We start from the raw sequence: 20,991 nt of genomic DNA, 5'->3' as shown, positions 1-20,991 counted from the left end.
ACTGTAATTAAGGTGTCATAAAAGCATGAGGTCATCATTCATTCCAGCCATTTACTTAGTTACAGGTAAAGGGCTAACAGACGTTGTTTATATTTTGGATGGTTGCCTGGAGTGTAGGGAATTTATGAGGGATTGTATTTAGTCCTAGCTAAGCCGGTCATGGAGCTTAATGAGATACAGATGATATAACTAAGGGGAAAAGACAGGTCTTCCTGTACTATCACAGTCTGTTATAATATTTTAAGTTGAACAGCAGTTTTCCATAGGACTTGAGTCTGACAAGACAGAAGTGTACTGGATCTGCTCTTGAAAGGGTCTCTAATAATACCGGCACAGATAAGAAAGTGACCTGTTTTGTTAACTTTATTTATAAATGGCATTTGAACTGTATTGGGTTTCTTCATTGGAATTAGTAGCAGGTGTAGATAGCAAGTTCAAGTTTTTCCTTTTATTTGAGTACAGTTTAAATGTTAATTATTATGTTTTTTCTCTGATGTTGGTGTCCTTAATTCTACGTTTAAATTAAAGTTTGTTTTAACATATAAAATACCTATTGGTCAGAGTCATCACTCTTGGGGTGAAACAACTTTTCCTCACAGTTTTACAAATTATAAAAAATTGTTCAGGGTTCTCGACCGGTTATGTTGGGGTCTGGTCCGGTCCCCAAACTGGGGATGGGGTGGCCAGGATGGGGTGGGGGATGTAAAATCCCATTCCAAGTCCTTTATTTCTCGATTCTTCACTCTCATTAGTTAAGGGAGGCACACTGTGTGTTCCATTGTTCATAAAGGTCCCTGAATGCCTTGTTACCCTCACTGCGCTGTCATCTGCTCAAACTCCCAGAAACTATACGCTGGCAAAAATGTGCAAACCTAAACTTGCAGAAATGAGGCTGACTTGTGGGCTGCATTGTGAGATGCCCTGCTCCAGCAAAACCTGTATCCTTAAATTCTAATGCCATTAAAATGTTTTGTGAGCAAAATACTTTCGCAATTAACAGGTAAAAGGCTTGGCAAGTGACAGCTTTTCATTTGAATCTTCAGCCAATTCTATCCGAAGAATAACATGAGAGTTCAGTAATGATTACCATAATTAATTCAGCTTTTCCACAGGACAATTATCAGCTTTCTTCTGACAGTTTGTAACTTCATTAGGAGCCACAGCTGCTGTCATCATTATACTGATTAGTTACACAAAATTATTTTGAAAAAGACAATTATCATCAGTCATCATCCATCAGCCGCACTGCAGGAGAGGAGGGATTTGCCACATTTTCCAAGTTAAAAATGTTTTAAAGATCTTGTTTGCAAAATAAAAGTGCAGCAAAACTTATTAGCTTCAAAGGGAACTGGCAAAACCTCATGTCAAATAGCATTTCATGCTATATGTTTCAAATTATCCAGAGACATAGGTGTATGTGCAGAACTATCTGAACTTGCTATTTCCCTGAAACTACACCAACATATTAGTATACAAGACTCCCAAAACAAGCTCTACTCTGAGCTCAACAATGGCAAGTGATCATGAGGAGGGCAGTGGGAACTCTACAAGGGCACTCTGAAAGCCTCTCTAAATAAATACAACATCCCCATCGACTCATGGGAATCGCTTGCTTTAGAACGCACAAACTGAAGAAGAAGCATCCGTGAAGACAGCAATCACCTCGAGCATTGTAGGCTGGAGCACATGGAGGCCAAGCGTAAACAGCAGAAAGTGAGATCAGAATCCAGGGCGGGTGTTCCACCTCATCAAACACCACCTATCAAACCTGTGGCAGAGTCTGCGGATCCAGGATTGGACTATTCAGCTACCGCAGGACCCACCTCCCTGGAGTGGAAGCAAGTCATCCTCGATGCTGAAGGACAGCCTGAGAGAGAAAGAGAGATCAGATGTTCTTGAGTTTTTGGTGATATTTTTCAGACATAAGAGATAGAGCGGATCCCATATCCACTTCCATTTTAAGTTTGTTCCCATTTATTTTCAGTAGTCCCCAAACCTCTGTGTATTGCCCTGCATCTATAATACACTAAGTTTGAGTTCCTTGTTCGCAGAAGTCACTGTGTCTTACTGGGAATTTTCACTGTCTTCAGTCATACTGTAGACTCGTTTTGTGATTTGGGGGCGTTCTTGTATTTACCCATCTTTGATGTTTGCGGATTTTATCCCCAGCATGCCTTTGTCGTGTGACCTTTCTTGGCACAATTATGACATTTGTTTTCTCAACACCAACATTCCTATGGAGAATGCCGCACTCGGACACCCCTATGGCATGTTTGAATCTTGAGAGATTTTCTTTTCTCAGAATGCATCTTATTTTGGCGCCAGCTCCAATTTGGGAAGCTTCTTTTTCTGCCAATTCCATAGACACTGCTATTTCAACAGCAAGTTTGAGTTTTAGAGAGCTTTCTGTCAGCAATCATTACTGGATTGTGTTATTTTCCAGTCCGCTCATACATCTATCTCACAGCGTGTCCCGAAGGGTTGATCCCAACTCACAATTTTTTGTTAGTTTCCGTAGTACTTCTGCAAATTGTGGAATATTTTCACCCTTTTGTTGACTGTGTCGAAGAAATCTGAATCTCTCTGCTATGATTAATGGTTTGGACGAGAAGTGTTCTTCAAGGGTCTTCCTTAATTCCTCATAAGTTATTATACTGGATTTGCAAGATAGACAAAATGTTGTAATTGGGTGAAGGTTTTCCATTCTATGACACTCAAGAAAGTTGCTATATTAATTTTATTTGGTATCCTGTTTGCAGCAATTAGTATTGGAATCTCTCCTCTTCGGAACTCCATGATTCTGGCGGGAATCATTACTCTTTTTCAAAAATTGAAACCAGTCATTATGACCACACTGGAGGCGTAGCGTTGAGTATAGCCCCTGGGTGGTGAGGGACATGGCTGCGATGTGCCCTGGCACCCTGCCACTGCCACTGACAGTGGTGGAACCAGGGCAGGGGGTCTAGGGAACCCCTTTGGCGAGGGGCAATGGTGGAAGGGGGTGGTTGTACCTGCATGCCGGTGGTAGAGGCGGTATCCACAGAGAACGGGAGCGTCCTGATGCCAGTAAAGATGTGGGGGTGGGGGGGGGGGGGGTGGGGGGTGGTGGAGTCACCCTGATGCCTGTGTGGTATGGGGGGGGGGGGGGTGGCCTAACCATTGAGTGCTGGGGAAGGGGGGATGGCCATCTCTGTTTGAGGATTGAGGGTGTCCCCTGTGTCCAGGCAGGGGGCTGGGTGCCTTTAACTGCACTTAGTAATCTCTATGCAGCCAGGCTTGCAGGCTCTATCAGTCCCCACCCCGCCAGACTGATGGCCCAAAACATGCCCCCCTGCTCGGGAATGAAAACCTGGCTGTGTTTCTGGGGAAATACACTCCGTTTTTCAGTCAGAACCTGACACCGCCATTTTTTGGGAAAATTCCACCCCATCTGCTGGGTTCTCCGACGGCTGGATTCTCTGCTTCGTCGGCAGCGCACCCACACCCCCGGGTTTCCTGACGGAGTGGGAGGGTCACAAGGGGAAAACACATTGGCCGGCTGCCGGAACGGAGGATCCCACTGCCGGCGGGGGGGGGGGGGGGGGGGGGGGAGAGCCGCGCCGGAAAACAGGGCTGGCGGAACGAAGAATCCCATCACTTGTTTAACTGAACCCATTAGCAGAAGGAGCTTAGCAGTTGGAGAGAGAATAGCTCTCTCAGCTCAGCTCCGCCAGAAACAGGACAACGGAGTAATGGACAGGAAAGCAAGTCCCAGACTCCAGAGGACAGTCAGTTCTATAAACCAGGGGATAACAATAAGAGTTCTAGGAACTCTGAAGTCAAAGGAACAAGAAGAACTGGAATCGGAACAGGGTACTGTTCACCGAAGTTAAAGTCAGAGCTGAAAAATGTGGACCTGGTGAAATTGGCGAACGAGAAACCAGAGATAGTTGAAGGTTAAAGGTTTCTGTACTCTTACTAAAGCCTGTGAAGTAAAAATTGAAGCATTTGTGAAGCAATTGATGGCTGGACCCATGCGAGATTGTGTGAGATTTGCCATCAATTGTCATTTAAGCACCCTTAAATAGCCATTTAATCGATCTTCCGACTTCCACGTGCTGGCGATGATAAAAATGTTGTGAGGCAGTACGATGACATCAGGTCATTGCGGTCCATTTGACGAACGATCGGGGCTGCCACAAGCTTGAAATTCTGACCCATATTGCCAGTAATTGACATATATTGCAAGCTGTTCGCACTATTAGACATTTGGTGTTCCGATTTAGGAGTCATCCAGCAGTGAGGTAACACAGCCCTTTCCAAATTTTCAACCCTTAAAATTCAGATAGAATAAGCTGGTGAATAAAGAACTTCAGAAGAATTATTCAGGTTTTTAAGGTTGCATATTACCAAGACGTAGGATTCCGGTATGGCTAACTTTGCTCTGCCCTTTGTAGGTACTTTTCTGATGCCGTGGCTTGTCAGCACTTCTGTGGTAGATGCGGCAAAGAAGCTTTGAATTGGATTGACCTGACTCCAACTGGCACAAGCAATAATTTAATGACAGGACAATTAATTTTATGATGGCCCTCAGATTACAATGAGAGCTACAGATCTCTTGCCAAAGCAATTGGAAATTCTCAACTTAGAAGAGAGGGAAAAAAAATCCAATGTGAATTTTACAAACTGAAGCATTGAACACTCACCATAACTCGCACTGAGATGAATAGTGGTTCACAGTGAAAGTGACAATCAGTCGAACAAGTTCTCAACAGACATAAAGACATTGCAGTGAATGGTACCAGAAGGAATTTTAACCACAAAATTGTGAAAACCAAAGGCAAGGACTCCACGCAAGGCCTTGCAGGCAGGATGCAACTTGGTTTATTTACAATGAACAATACACCAATCACTTTCTCCTCTCCCCGCAGGGTTCCCCTTCCCGACCTGCTCCCAGATCGGGGTTTATATCCTGTGGGGATTCTCCAATCAAGAAGAGGCTCTGATGTGGGCTGATGTTCCATGTTCTATGTACCCCACATCTTTCTGATCCAACTGCTCCAGGTGGATAAGTAAAAACCCAAATGTATATCATGGCAATGGTAGTAATGTAGCCCATGGTGCCCAGAAACTATAAACAGAATCTCATATACCGGTTTAAATAGTTTCATAGGGCGATATTTTCCAATAAAATTAGTGTCATTTTTGGCACGAAAACTGGTGCGATTCCCATCGGCCCAGGCAAGGTATTCTGGACTACAATATTTACGAACTTGGAAAGATTTGTTTCCCACATGAACCATGCAAAGCATCTGTTTCACCCAACCTGCGGTCATCTGAGCACTTCAATGAAGGGGACGCTGCGTTTAAACTGCTCCACAGCACTTCATAGTATTCAGATCAGGCGGATGGCAGCGAGGAAATCTGCTCCTCGATTCATGGGGGGACCTTCATCCGTATGCTGGATGCCATGGAGGAGAGGCAGGCAACAAAATACTCTTGGGCTGGCAGGAGACCCTCCAACAAGGTTACGAATCCCGCCTGGGAGACAGTCACAGCACTGGCCAGTGCCAGGCGCCTGCACAAGAGGAAAGGACTGCAACGGCACAAGAAGATGAATGACCTACTTCATCCCGCCAGGGGAAGGGCTCCTTGTATCCTCTCTGCAAGCCATCTGGACGCCATCCCTCGGAATGTCACCTCGATCTGAAATGGTGCCACTTTGCAGGGATCCAGCACATCACATGCTTCCTCAGAACCCCTCCATGCATACGTGCAGTGCCCACAAAAGCCAGGTATCATTGACATCTCAGCCGTCAGGCAGCCAGCATACATCATCCCCATTTGTGTTCCTGCAGGAGAAGCTTGCCCACAACTGCTGTGAGCGAGAGAAGATAGGCAGTGGGATGCTTGAACTGAGGATTCTGACTCCTTTCGAGGAGAGAGCCCTGGAGCTTGTAGCAATAATAATAATAATCTTTATTAGTGTCACAAGCAGGTTACATTAACACTGCAGTGAAGTTACTGTGAAAATCCCCTAGTCGCCACACTCCGGTGCCTGTTCAGTACACTGAGGGAGAATTCAGAATGTCCAATTCACCTAACAGTCCATCTTTCGGGACTTGTGGGAGGCAACTGGAGCACCCAGAGGAAACCCACGCAGACAAGGTGAGAATGTGCAGACTCCACACAGACAGTGACCCAAGTCGGAATCGAACCTGGGACCCTGGCACTGTGAAGCAACAGTGATAACCATTGTGCTACCGTGCCGCCCATAGTACAGTCATACCATTATAGGGGAGGAACAGGACTGGGCCTGTGCTGAGAGCAAGGGGACCTGTGCAGGAAAAGTGAGGAACCACTGCACCTTCATCCAGATGACCAAACTCATGTGAATTCCAAACCCTTGACCTGGCCTTGTACTAACAACAGCCTTCTTGCATTGCAAGAACATAATTAGAACAGACTCATCAGACTCCAGCAGAACCCACACCAACCACGACCCTAATCCTTCCCGCGAGCAGAGCCTTATTCCCCCGATAGCTGCCCACCTCTTTCTCTTACACCCTCCGACCACTCCAGCCTTTTCCTCCCCACCAGACCCCGTCCCCCCCCGACCTCCCCGAAAACCCTCTGATCCCCCTCCTCCAACTCCAGAGCTGTCCAGCAGCCTCTGTCCCCTTGGACTTCCTGGTGCTCACCTCCTTCCTCCTGCTCGGAGATCATGGGGCCTAGTTTCCATTTTGAAACAACAGTAGTAATTCGCCCCGGCGCGACATCACGCTTGGTGGGTGGGAAGATTTGATGAGGGCTGAAATGAAACGTTAACATAAGTATATGGTAATACATTCAAATTCAGGTTCATGCCTTTCCTGAGCATGAACCTGATTGTACCATCGGGGAGGGTCTGGGAGGATTGCGATTGGAAAGCTCACTGACACTAATCTCGTTTTTGGCCTCTCGTGAAATTTAGAGCCCATTGCTGGATTTGCGCCCACGGCCGCTAAATCGCGCCCATAGAGTCAGGTTGGTGTGCAAACCTTTGTACAAAACTGGATTGAAAAACAAGCTTTTCTGTTGTATGTAAACATGGTTGAAAATGCTCCAGGACATTCAAAACACCATTGAAAACTTCATAAGAGTTCTTTTATCCTTGATAGTCAATTGTTGGTTTTCCATATCATCATGGGAGCAAGACAAAATTGCAATTTGACTAGAAAGCGGTATTTAAATGAAAATGTAAATACTTCTTATACTCAATCCATTAATATTCTTCAAAACTCAAACTCATCACAATATTTAGCATTTTTTGCAGTCAACGCTGTCTTTGCTGTGCATCAAATGGAACAGCTCGGGTGTAATCAATGATTATCTTCACATACTAACACATCCATCAGAGGAAAGCTTATTGATAAATTCACCACAATGACCATCAAGAAATTCAGTGTGGAACGGGAAATTAAAAGTCAGATAAACCAAGGACAGATTCTATATTATTCCACACAATTAAGTAATTTGTTTAGGAGCAGCACGGTTGGCACAGTGGTTAGCACTGCTGGCTTTCACAGCTCCAGGGTCCCGGGTTCAATTCCGGCCTCGTGTGCCTGTCTGTGGAGTTTGCACTTTCTCCCCGTGTCGGTGTGGATTTCATCTGGATGCTCCGGTTTCGTCCCACAGTCCAAAGATGTGAAGGTTAGGTGGATTGGCCATGCTGAATTGACCATTAGTGTCCAAAAGGTTGGGTGGGGTTACTGGGTTACGGGGATGGGGTGGAGGCGTGGGCTTTAAGTAGTGTGTTCTTTCTAAGGGCTGGTGCTGGCACGATGGCCCGAATGGCTTCCTTCTGCACTGTAAATTCAATGATTCTGTGAAATTCAGACAGTTTCAAACGCCTGTAATATTACTTCAATGTTACATATCTTGATGTAATTCATAAAAACCCTTGAGAAAAGACATTTTTATCTTTCAGATGGTTATGTCAATCACCGCAGATTAATTTTTTTGGGGGACATTACTGTGAAATCAAAGACAAAGAAATAAGTAATTGACAACTTGTTCAAAAACGGACCTTTCAAGTTATTCATTATGCTTTATGCGCAAAACAGTAAGCCGCTTTAATCAGGATTTATTTTCTATTTCACTAAATACATCACAAGGATGGAAAGAAATGCAGAGTGTGGACAAATGAAAAAACATAAATTATCCATCAAAATGTGTGCTGAATTCAACATATTCAGAAACATATTTCTTTTTACAGTTCTGAGAATAATCAGCCAATACATTTTAGCACAGATTGCAACAGTCGCACAATTCAACTTCTGCTGTTGACGGTTGGTGGTTATTCTGGCTGAAGCTAGTGCCCAAGGTATTCCTTGGTTGTGCACCATCAGTTCTGAACTCCAAAAGAGCATTGTTGATTTTCATGGCACACATGGTTCATCACAAACTGTTTGCCTCTCAGCTCTTCAAATCCACGGGTTCTCCGAGGGTAGTGACGCCCATATTCACCAATATCATGTGCAGTGAGGATCATCAGATTCAAACCACATCAAAAACAAATTTAGATATGCACTTAAGCTGCCATAACCTACAAAGGCCATCCACCCGTAGGCCTATTCAGGTCTTTAACTGTCCAATTAGTTGGTAATTTAGGGCCTCAATCAGCCTCCATTGCCATAAATCAGGGGGGCCAGAGTGCAAAGCTTCTTTGAAAAGGTGGGAAGGAAGGGGGAATGCATATCAATCGGTGGGGTTCCCTGCGCAAATCCAGGGCATCTCCCCAAAACGCAACCACCCCTACCCCCTCGATCCTCCCCGCCTGTCCTCCAAAACCTGGTCCCTTAGCCCCCACTCCTCGTCTATGGTCTGTAATCTCTCCCCATCCAAATCCCAGGACATACGTCTTTCTATCAATCAGATAGGCCAGCAACTCTCAAGGAAGAGACTTCCTATCTACTGAAGGCTCCGAAGATGTGCTGGTTAGCTAGATTGGCCATGCTAAATTGCCTTTTAGTGTACAAAGATGTGCAGGTTAAGTGGGTTACAAGAATAAGGCAGAGGAGTGGGCTGAGGGAGAGTGCTCTTTCAAAGGGTCAATGCAGGCCTGATGGGCCGAATGACCTCCTTCTGCACTGTAAAGATTCTCTGGTCCTAGAGCTGCAAGGTGGGACCAGGCTGCAATGTTTTTGGATGTTAACGATGCAAAAGGCTCGTTTTGTGACATATATCTTTCTATATTCCTACGACAGAAATTAGCTGCTATTTACAAATGGAACCGAGGGGGAACTTAAAATATTCCAATATTTCTTACTGTTTTAATCAAAAATCAATTAAAAGTTTTCTGAACAAAATTATTTCTCAAACATTATTGACCAAAGTACCCAGCCGCAGACAGACAATCTTAAAAAGTGAAGGACTGAATAATTTGTGGTCAAGCAGTATCATTAATGAGGCAAAATACGTTTTAGGTTTCTCAAGCAGATCGATGGGGAGAAACACTTTAATAACCCCATTCATTTGACTGATTTTCAATACTTCAAACTAAATGACAGCTTATCCTGACTGGACCAAACCAGGAATAAAATAATTTGCTTTGCTGTATGAATCATTAAAATAATATCTATAAATGTCTTGTTTGTTGGGTCAGAGACCATTTTAGCCATTTGATCTTCCCATATAGGGTTTCTTTAATATCCAACACATCTCTGAATTCTGGCCCTCAATTATTCAGGGCATAATACTATGAAGTATGCTTTCTATGAGGAGCTTTCTGCAGCATCATTTGACATGAGGCTTGATTTTAAAGCCCTAACTGGGCATGTTTTCAATGGGAGGGGGGCATGTAAACTATGTTGAGTGCCCAGTCCACCTTCCTGCCCACACTAAATCTGTCATAATACAGGGGGTTGGGGTGAGGTGCTGTGGAGGGGAGGTGTAAATCACCCATTGGGCCATCCAACCTTAGTCCTGTTCATGTCCTTAACTGTCCAATTGGGTGGTAATTTAGGCCCTCGATCAGCCTCAACTGCCATAAATTAGGGATGCGAGAGTGCAGAGCAAAAGGTTTCTGTGAAAAGATGGGAAGGAAGGGGAAGTGCACATCAATCGGAGGGTTCCCTGTGCACATCCAGGCCACCTCCCTCAAAATGTCACCACCCCACCCCCTTCGTTCCTCCTCACCTGTCCTCCGAAACCTGACCCCCTCAGCCGCAAGACTTTGTGATCCCTCCTCACCCCAAGACTTACCTCTGTCAATCAGATTGGCCAGCAACTCTCGAAAGTGAGACTTCCTACCCATTGCGGGAATCACAGTATTGCACAGTGCAGAAGAGGCCTCTTAATGCATGGTGAGCAACGCAATTACACATTTCTTTAAATAACTTGGACAACATATTGCAGTGAGCCATAGCATTTTATAGCACAGGAAGAGCCCTTCGTCCCATCGTGCCTGTGCAAGCACCCATCCACTCCATTCTAATCCCATTTTCCAGCTCTTGGTCCGTAGCCCTGTATGCTATGGTGTATCAGGTGCTCATCTGAATCCTTCTTAAATGTTGTGGGGAGAAGAGCATCCACGTTAAATGGCGCAGTACATTGAATTGTTCTGGAAATGTTGGGCTTGTCAGGGATTTGAACCCAGAACCTCTCACACCCAAAGTGAGAATCACACCCATAGACCAACAAGCCACCATTATTATTGGCTTTTCAGAATCCTGAAATCCCCACGATTGTTGAATGGTGGTATGGGAATTCTGGCTGAGTGGTCGGTTTCTTTTCATTTTTCCAATTAAGGGGCAATTTAGCGTGGCCAATCCACCTACCCTTTGGGTTCGTGGGGGTGAGATCCATGCAGACACGGGGAGAATGTGCAAACTCCACACAAAGAGTGACCTTGCGCTGGGATTGAACCCAGGTCCTTGGCGCCGTGAGGCAGCAGTGCTAACCACTGCGATACCGTGCCGCCCTGCGTTTCTGCGCTATAAAGACTTTGTGGAACTATCTGGAAGAGTTGCAGAAACTTAAGGAGCTATCACCTTCTCAATGTAGCTGAGGGCAGACAGTACAGTGTAGGAATAGGATGAGCTGCTTTATTCCTCAGATCTGTTGTGTCATTCCATTAGACCATGGATCGTGGATAATGGATCAACTCAATTTTCTAATCTTTGCTCTGTATCTACTCATGCATTTATCTGACCAAAATATTCTTTGCAGTCTTGAAAATTACCAGCGTCACCCAAAATTAAACTGGAGAAGTTTCCCCACCAATGTAATTATAATCAATGGAACATATGTTTGATTGGTTCCAAAACTAGACTTCAGTTGACTAACTGTGAATTTGTTACTGCAGGGATGGTTTTCTAGTCCTGACACACAGTGAGCTTTGCATTTACATATGCTCGGAACAGCTGGCCTAATTACATACTTAATGCAAACTCCCAGCGTGAGTTAGCTCTCCCACTGGGAACATCTTCTTTTAGCGAGGGTCAGGAAATCCAGCTGCAGCTCTTAAAGGCAACAAATTGAAGGTGAGCTGATTTATTCCTTGAGCAACAAGAAGATAAATGGGAAATCATTTTAATTGTCGGAAAATGGCACAGCGTTCACAAACAAGGCTTCAATCATTGACACTGTGAAGCTGCACTTTGAGGGAGTGAAAGCTAATGGGATCATACCTGCCAAACTAGAAAACCAGCAAACACTGACCAACAAGTTCAAACATCTGGGGCGAAATTCTCCCATCGGGAGACTAAGTGCCGACGCTGGAGTGAAAACCGGAGTGTTTCACTCCGGCGTTGGAGGCCACTCCTCGCCCCCTATTCTCCCACCCCCAGGGGGCTAGGAGCGGCGCCGCAGCAATTACGCGCGCCGGGCCTTGGCGCTGCGTGAAAGCGGCAGCGCGTAAATTACTTGGCCGACGTCGTGTAAATGACATCACCCGCGCGTGCGCAGGTTGGCCGGCGCCAACCCGTGCATGCGCGGTTGCCATCCTCCCCGCGGGCGCCCCGCAAGACATGGAGGATTGATCTTGCAGGGCGGCAGAGGAAAAGAGTGCATCCTTTAGAGATTCCGGCCTGCCGATCGGTGGACACCGATCGCAGGCCAGTCCCCTACTGAGCGCCCCCCTGGTGCTCGATCCTCCCTCCCTTCCCTCCCCCCACATCTGCACACGCAATGTTCGCGCGCTGTTCACGCCGGCAGCGACCAGGTGTGGTTGGCGCCGGCGTGAACCCGTGGGATTGGGCAGGCCGCTCGGCCCATCCGGGCCGGAGAATCGCCGCTCACCTGCTACAAACGGCGAGCGGTAATTCTCCGAGCGGCCTGTTGTGAAACGCAACACACCGTTTTGGGGGTGGTGGTGGGAGAATCACGTGCGGGTGCCAGGGTGGTGTGGCGGGAATCGCCCGGCACTCCTGCGATTCTCCCACCCGGCGTGGGGGTCGGAGAATTGCACCCCTGGCATATCGGCTCTGAAAGGATTTCCAAATTTAGAATTGCCCGAATCACAAGCCTGTGACAATGGTTGCATGAAGTGTGTGTGGGTACGTGTTTGGTGGTCGAGTGCTGCGGCAGCCCACAGCCCCGTTTTCTACACCGAGGAGCTCCGATTTTTAAATGGCGTCCCGATCTCCGAGCCCCCCCCGACCCGACCCTCGAACCCCCCCCCCAAGTCCCTCTATGGGATGGTCCCAACCCCCCCCCCCCCCACTCCACCCCCCCTCCACCCCCCTCACCCCCACCTCCCCCCCCCCAACAACCACGCAAGGCACCCCCGGCCCAATCGACAGTACACAAAAAATGCCAGCTTGGAACCTTGGCAGTGCCAACCTGGTACTTTACCTGGGAAATGTCAGGCTGGCACACAGATGGCACTGCCAAAGTCCCAGGCTGACACTGCCAGGGTGCTAGACTGGCAGTGCCAGATGGCCAGGTAGCACCAGCTGTGCCAGTGCACCAACGTGCCCAAAGAGTATGCTAAAAAGTGACCCCACCCATAATGGGCGTGATTTATATCGCGGAATCACGTTGGATCTCGTGAGGCGTTGCGAGCTGGGAAGATCCCGGGACGGGGCTTTTCGATCGGCCACGCTGCACTGGGGCAAGCTGCTTTTTGGGCGCAGGGTGGTCGTTTGATCGCACCCTAAGTGTCATTTTGGCCATGTTTGGTGGGGTGATTCGTGCCTTTTGGGTGAGATCCACACCACTATTCAACCACACTTAGACATTTTTCTGGGCTTGGCTAGTTTCTCCCCGGCCAAGCCCACACCTAGAAATATTTTCAACAATGGGGAGCTGAACTCGCCGGCGAGTACCAGCTCCTCAAAGTTCAGGCTGCCATTTTGAAAGGGTGCCACAATCTCAGAGTGTGCTTGAGGGTCCCCCACACCTTGACACCCATGTTACACCCCGCACACATGTGCATTACCCCCTCCCCCCACCCCCCCATGTGAGGACATCCCACTGTAGGGTCACATAGCACACACCCCCCTGACCTTTGCAGGCCTCTCCACCCTCCCTTTCAGGAACCCACCCTTAACCCCCTCAAACTTTATGAGGCCTATCATACCTGCCTTTCCTCCCCACCCTTTGTATCCCCTTCCCATTCCCCCTTTTATGGGTATATCCTTCTCAGACCCTGACCCTTGACAGTGCCACCCTGCCACAATACAGTGTCAAACTAGCACCTTGGCAGTGCCAGGGTGGCAGTGCGAAGGCCCCAGGCTGGCAGTACCAAGGTGCCTGTGTACCAGAGGGAGAGCCAGGGACCCACTCTGCCCTATTCCCTATCATCCAGAAGTTTCCAATGGAAACCTCGTGGGTGGTGTTTGGCATGATCCACATTTGTGTGGACCAGAACCAAACGACACCCAGTCCAGGCCTCACCGGGGAGGTCGTTAGTCCCTAGGCACTGGGAAAATCTGGCACATCCATTTTAAATCCAGAGCGTAAGGTTTGGATGAAATCTGCAAGACGTCTCAGGGCCGTGAAGCTCGCAAGATTCACAAGCCTCGCCCCGTCACCAAGTAGGACCCAATGAAGCCGATAAATCATGGCCTTCATTTCCTCACTTTCCTTAATTAAAAAAGTAGGCATTCGTAAGCAGACGTTCATTGGAAGTAGAAACATCAAATGGCCTACCTAATTTTAACCGGTGCTATTTTGCAGATTGGTCCTTTCCAAAAATGGTCTGCAAAACTAAAAAATATTATTTCAGAAGTTAACTTGACCTGACAATTTTCAAAACCATCATGAATACCTGGGCAAAATTAAATCATTCTGAGAGCAAATTGAAAAAGCAATCATTATCCCCGAACATTTTGAAGTATTATCACAACAGTCAAAAGAGTGAATTGTATGAATTTTCTACCCGAGACCAAGGATATTGAGTGTCCCACTGTGCAGTGACAGGAAGAGGACAGGATAGTCTGTGAACACAGAGGACAAGAACTCACATCAGATATTAACTGAGGCAGCGGCGCTGTTGTAGAAGTGGACAAATAGGCTCACAGGCTACGCAGGGAGGCTGTGCCTTGGTATACTTGGCTAAGCAAAATAGACCTAAGGGCATCATCTGCCATCTGGTGATGCAACTAGTGGCACTGAAGGTCACCACTGCCATAACACTTTAGAGCAAAAGAACCTTGTGGACAAATAGGGGGGTTATCTCAGCTGTCAAATGCTTTTGACATTCTGCACCATTAAGTTGGAATTGAAAAGTTGCATCATCAAGCATTCAGCTCCGTAAACACCAGCACTGATTAGCAACCACAATTTTACCAAATTGTTGGATTCCCCCACATGTTCAGTTATGCAGACAGCCATGGCTGTATTATTAGACATGTTGATGCACCATCTGACGAATACCACAGAATATATGATTGATATAGCACATGCCCCTCAAACATCTTCAAGTAGAATGACTTTAAGACTCTCCCGCCGAAATAGATCAACAATGCTCCACTGCAGGAGGCTGCTTGAAGGATCCACCTTTGTTTTGTGGATATCCATTGCTTGAATCAGCCTTCAAGCCTAACACCGTGTTATAGTGTATGAAGTCTGTCCTACATTACATTGGGTGGAATTTTACCACGGCCCTGCCTGTGGGCTCAATAGCAGGCGGGGGAGGGAAATTTGGCAGGAGTTCAAATATTGGTTGCACGCCGATGTGAATTTCCCGCAGGATCTTTTGCTGGTGCCCGCCATGGCAGATCGGGAAACCCGCTGCAGGGCAACGTGAAACTGATTTGCATCCTGCTAATGGGAACCAGTTGAAAGCCCAACTGGAATCATCCCCCCACGCCGATTCTCCGCAATGCCAGTGGGAAAACATGCTGGTCTATAACATGGCTGGAATGTGCAGAGGTCAGATTTGCCAGAACAATGCCTGGGGCTGTCTTGGAATTTAGGATGGAGGCTGCCAGCAGCTCAGGACGCCGGGTCACCGCAGCAGTGGGGAAGGGGTGGTAGGAATATCTACAGGTGGATCTTCCAGATTGAGTGTCACGATCGAGATCCATCCTCTTGCCTCGCAGTTCCTGGAGATCCATCCTTTTCAGGTTGTCCACTTCCTTCCTTCAGAGTGTTCCTCAATGCCCATCTTAGTTTCAGGATGCCCACCTTTTTTCTTCAACGGTTGGTCAATATAGCACCCAGATATGATGATGGGTCTCATGCCGGCCTCAATATTGAATACAGTGCATAACTCCAGGGTGTATAATTAATGAGGTTGGGCCGGAAGATATAGTGTAGTTTCCCCTGGGCCTCCGGAGCAGGAAACACTCCACATCCCCTCTCCAGCCAAGGGACTTAAGGGCACGAGTCCCCAGGCAAGCTGTTTATCTGCACGTTTCCTGGCACTCGCAGTGCTGAGGAACACAGGGCTGTTCAACGTGACTCCTGTTGAATAAGTAGTCTGAACGGGGAACGTGCGGCTGAGACTGCACATAACCCCGTTTTATACAATGAGGAGCTCCGCTCGCTGGTACTCCCCATTGTAGTGCGTAATTGGGACTCCATTTTTAAATGTTAACGTGATCTCCAAGGCCCCCCAAAAGAATCCCCAACCTCGCCCCAGCCCGAACGCAATATAGGAACGCCCCTGCCAAGATTCTGCCAAGGTGCCACATTGGCACTGCCAAAGTGCCAGGCTGGCACTGGCAGGGTAGTCAGGTGGTATCAGCAGTGCCAGGGCACCACCATGCCCAAAGGGCATGCAGCTGGGGGCCCTGATCCCCGTGGAGACCCCTACAAGTGCCATTCAGTCTGGGGACCAGGACCAAACTCACTTGCCCGAGGTTTCTGAGATGAACAGATTGAATCCTAAAGCCTAAGGTACCTTGGGAATCTAATAAAGATTATTATTCTTATTACTAATAATCTGCACATTAGAGTAAGGCTTGCTGCCTTGCTCTAACATGCAGAATTGCCAGAAAGTGATCCCGCCCATTGTGGGCGAGATGCACCTCACAACGTCTCGCGAGATCGCATTGAATCTCACGAGACATCGAGAGCAGGATAGATCCCGGGCACGGGGTCTCCTGACTTTCAGTGGGCACTCTGCACCGTGGCGAGCTGTTTTCCTAGCGCAGTGTGGCTGGAGGATCGCGCCCTTAGTCCCAGATGAGAGAATTCCGCCCATTGTCTTCTCACGGCATCTATTAATAATTATGCCTTTCCTTATATCCATATGTGCCCAGCCATTTTAAGAAGATTGTAAGAAGTTATTTATAGGCGTTAAGCAGCAGTGATCAGGAATGCAGGCAGACCGCCTGATCTTTTTATTTATTTGCCGGTCTTAAAATTGGACACGCTTTTTTATTTGTGAGTCATTAAAACAAGGTTGTAATAGCCACATTAGCATCTTCAAAAGCTGAGGATCCCGGTCACCCCCTTTGCGTTTTTTTTTCGAATATCAGTTGCCGTGTACCATCCAGATAATGGCTGTCTGAGAAACCATCATGTTTTTCCCCTTTGGTAAATTAATGAGAGAGCGAGGGAAAGACAAAGAAATGAAGGATTTGCTGCTTCCGTCAACACTCGCTTCCTGCTTCAGAATCTTTGCGTTCTGTTTTTTTTGGAGAGAGGAGAATACGTCCTCTGTTTTCCCCAGTATATCATTCTGCTTGGCGTCCTCCTTCAACGCTCTTTTAATCTTATCTCGCTGTCGCCAGCATCGTTGAAACCTCAGGCAAAACGTAAAAACAAAAAGAAAAAATGAATGGCAACTGCTGCTGGGTAATAGCATTGCATGCCGACATCAGCGAAAGGCTAATGCTGCCCGATTGTGACAGCTTTGCCCACTAGGCTTTTGTGCATGGTCCCCAGGCGTCCCACAAACCAGGGAAAATATAATTAATGGGATTATTATTATGATGATTATTTTGCAAATCCATTTCATTGCAGTAACATCTTCAGTAACCAAGCTGCCGCAATGCATTTCTCACAGCACAGCAGCCAAGATTTGTATTAATCCAGGTTGAATTGTCTTGCGCAGAGGGAACATGTCCTCGCCAGTAATGGTTTCATAGCCTGCATAGGGCAGTTTACATGGAAAGGTTGAAACATGCAGAAGGATGACCTGGAATACAAATATTAATGTCAGCTTAAATAGATCAAAATATTATGAAAGGAAAGTACAATAGATGCTGGAAATTGGAAATCAAAGCAGAATATGGCAAGGCAATGGTGCAGTGGTATTGTCTCTGGACTAGTAATCCAGAGACCCAAGGTAATGATTTGGGGACCTGAGTTCGAACGAATTCCACCAGGGCAGATGGTAGAACTTGAATTCAAATTTAAAAAAAAAAATCTGGAATTAAAAGTCTAACGACAACCACGAAGCAATTGTCGTAAAAACCGATTTGGTACACTAAAGTCCTTTCGGGAAGGAAATCTGTCATCCTTACCTGGTCTGGACTACATGTGACTCCAGGCCCACGGCAATATGGTTGACTCTTAAATTCCCTCAGGGATGGGCTAGTCAACATCTCATAAATGAATATATTTAAAAATTCTGGAAATACTTGGCAAGCACCATCTGCAGAGATGACATTTTTAAAATTTATGTCTGCTTCACAGCATAAGTCAATCTGATCCACTTTTGTGTGCAAAGCTGTATTGTATAGTTTGTTACTTTGAAAATAGCGAGGGTTTTGATTGGATGCAGGCATGATGTTTCCCCTGGTTGGTGGGTGAAGGGGTGAGGGATTATCTAGAACAGCCTCAGGATACACGGTAGACCATTTACATCTGAAATGTGGAGAAATATTTTCACTCAGAGGGTGGTGAACCTGTGCCATTACCTACCACAGAAATCATTGAATATATTTTAATCTTTAATTATTGTCACAAGTAGGCTTACATTAACACTGCAATGAAATTACTGTGAAAATCCCCTAGTCGCCACACTACGACGCCTTTACGGGTACACTGAGGGACAATTCAGAATATCCAATTCACCAAACAGCAGGTCTTTCAGGACTTGTGGAAGGAAACCGGAGCACCCGGAGGAAACCCACGTAGACACGAGGAGAACGTGCAGACTCCGCACAGACAGTGACCCAAGCCGGGATCAAACCCGGGACCCTGGCGCTGTGAAGCAACAGTAAATTGATAGATTTCCAGACACTAAAGGCATCAAGGGCATTGGGAGGGAGTGGCAGTTTGACATTGAGATGGAGGATCAGCTGTGATCATATTAAATTAGAGAGCCCAGGCTTGAGGGACAGATTGGCATACTCTGGGTATTATTTTCTGTAGGTATTGACAAACCTATGACTGTTCAAGTTTTCTTTGAATTGAAGTAAATGGCATTGAGAGAAATTGCGTTAAGAAGACATTCTGTTTGCAATATATCAAGCTTGAAAGACTGAAGTTCTTCTTACTGACATGTCCCCCTACAGCGTAATTGTGTGTGAAAGGATTCTGCATGCTTTTTGTGCCACATGAAATTTAATTCAACCGCATGCTTCGAAAGCAGAATTGGTAAGATCTGGCTTAACTCATCACAGCAGCAGATTAATGGTATAATATTGGTAGCTCCAAAGCAACCATCAATTAAGGGAAAACTTATAATTAATGATGGCTCGTTGAAAAGGAGTTTTTCATGATAAACTAGTTGATCTCCTGTGGCATTTAAGTACAGTCTTCAGGTGAGGCAGAGTTAGCAGGCAAGGAGATAACTAGACCAGACTGGAGGCAGCATTGTAATGAAGGAGCCCAGAAGAAGCCACCAAGGAAGCTCGAGATTGAAAGGGCGAATAAAGGCCAGCGATTGAACTGGAGGGGAGAGGGGACAAGGGAAAGAGGTTTCTAGGATGGCAGAGGAGAAGTGTAAAGCACAAGTGATGTGCAAGGAGTTCTAGTTGCACCTTTACCTGCATATCGTAGTCTGGAGCTGTGGATCCTGATGGTAGAGACTTCAACTCTCTTTCCATCTCATGGCTGTCCAGGAATCTTCAGTCTGGAACTTCCGGTTCGAGACGCACGGATGTTACCCAATATGCCACATCATGCTGAGTCAGCATATATTGCCCATCCCTAATTGTGCTTTCTGTGGGTCACAAGTAGGCCAGACCAAGTAGGGACGGCGGATTTCCTTCTAAAGGACATTAATGAACCAGATGGGATTTACGACAATTAACAATGGTTTCATGGTCAACATTTGACTTTTAATTCTAAGTTTTTATTGAATTCAAATTTCACCATCTGCCGTGGTGGGATTTGAACCTGTGTCTTCCTAGAATATTATTCTGGGTCTCTGGTTTACTCGTCCAGTGACAATATCACTACGTCACCGCCTCTCCTCAGTAAAAGATGGTAGGAGAGGAGAATTAAAGACCACAGACAAAGAGGAGACTGAGATTACCACAAAACAGAAGAGCTTCTAATATCAGAGACACCAGTACAGTGAATCTGACTGGAGTAAAATAATGGCCCATAGGAAAAGGATAGAGTAAAAGAAGAAGTGGGAAGCAGGCAGCATAGAGTTGGGGCATGGGGGGGGGGGTGGGGGGGGGCTTCAGAACGTTGATGAATGCCAGAGTGAGGAAGGTAGGAAGATGAAATAGGAGAAAGGAGGGTTAAGGACTGTCACCTCACCTCAGCCTCTCTGATAGGAATCGGCTCCATTGCATCCTCTCTGAGTCTTGCTCCCTGGTTTATCGTCCAGAAGGTTAACTGGACAATCAGCATTGTGGGGATGGGTGTGCTGGTCAGCTGGATCACTGAACTTTGACCCTCAACACATTGGCTGGCTCTACCACCAAATTCTGCAAGATTTAGCATGCATCCTTAGCATAGGTAGAAAAATTACAACTCACCCCCATACCACAGTAGATTACCTGTTTTCATTTCTCATTAAAATCTTATTTCATTAGCCCGAATTTTCATTTTATTTTTCTGAAGAACAGTATGCATTGTGTTTTTTTTTCTTTTCTCTCTTCTCTAGTGTGTGCATGTGTTTGGAGGGGATGTTGTACACTTGATTCTTCTCTATGATCATTGTACCCTTCTCTCTCCCCTCTGTGTCACAAGACATGAGGCTGGATTCTCTGTCACCCACTGCTGATAGTGGAGTTCTCGATATGGCAGAGAATCCAGCGTCGTCCAAAAAAAACAGGATCAACATTCCGATGTTCCTGTCCCCCACTGGTGGCAGCATCAATGTTCATGCCTGCAACAACAGGAGGACGTTAATATGTCAAATTGACACATATGTACTGGGCCAAGGCTCGTGTGGATGAGAATTGGTGCAGGTGTTTCCCAGCCTGGGCTTAGATGGACCTCAGATGGGCCAAGGGGGTAACTCTTTTAGGGAGTTGCCTCCAAAGTCCATTGGAGGGCTCCCCTCGTCCCCACAACTCAAGTCCTACCCAGCCCACCCCCACCAGACCCCCCCACTGCATCCCCGCACCAGTGTCCTGAGGGGACATCCTGAAGGAAGGTGCCTTGAAAGGGGGAGTGGGGATCCTGAAAAGGGAGCAGCACTCAGCAACCCCATAGCAGGTTGTCCTC

The sequence above is a fragment of the Scyliorhinus canicula genome, chromosome 11 (genome assembly GCF_902713615.1).
Source record: "Scyliorhinus canicula chromosome 11, sScyCan1.1, whole genome shotgun sequence".
In the NCBI taxonomy this organism is placed as follows: Eukaryota; Metazoa; Chordata; class Chondrichthyes; order Carcharhiniformes; family Scyliorhinidae; genus Scyliorhinus; species Scyliorhinus canicula.
Note: the sequence above shows the minus strand (reverse complement) of the source record.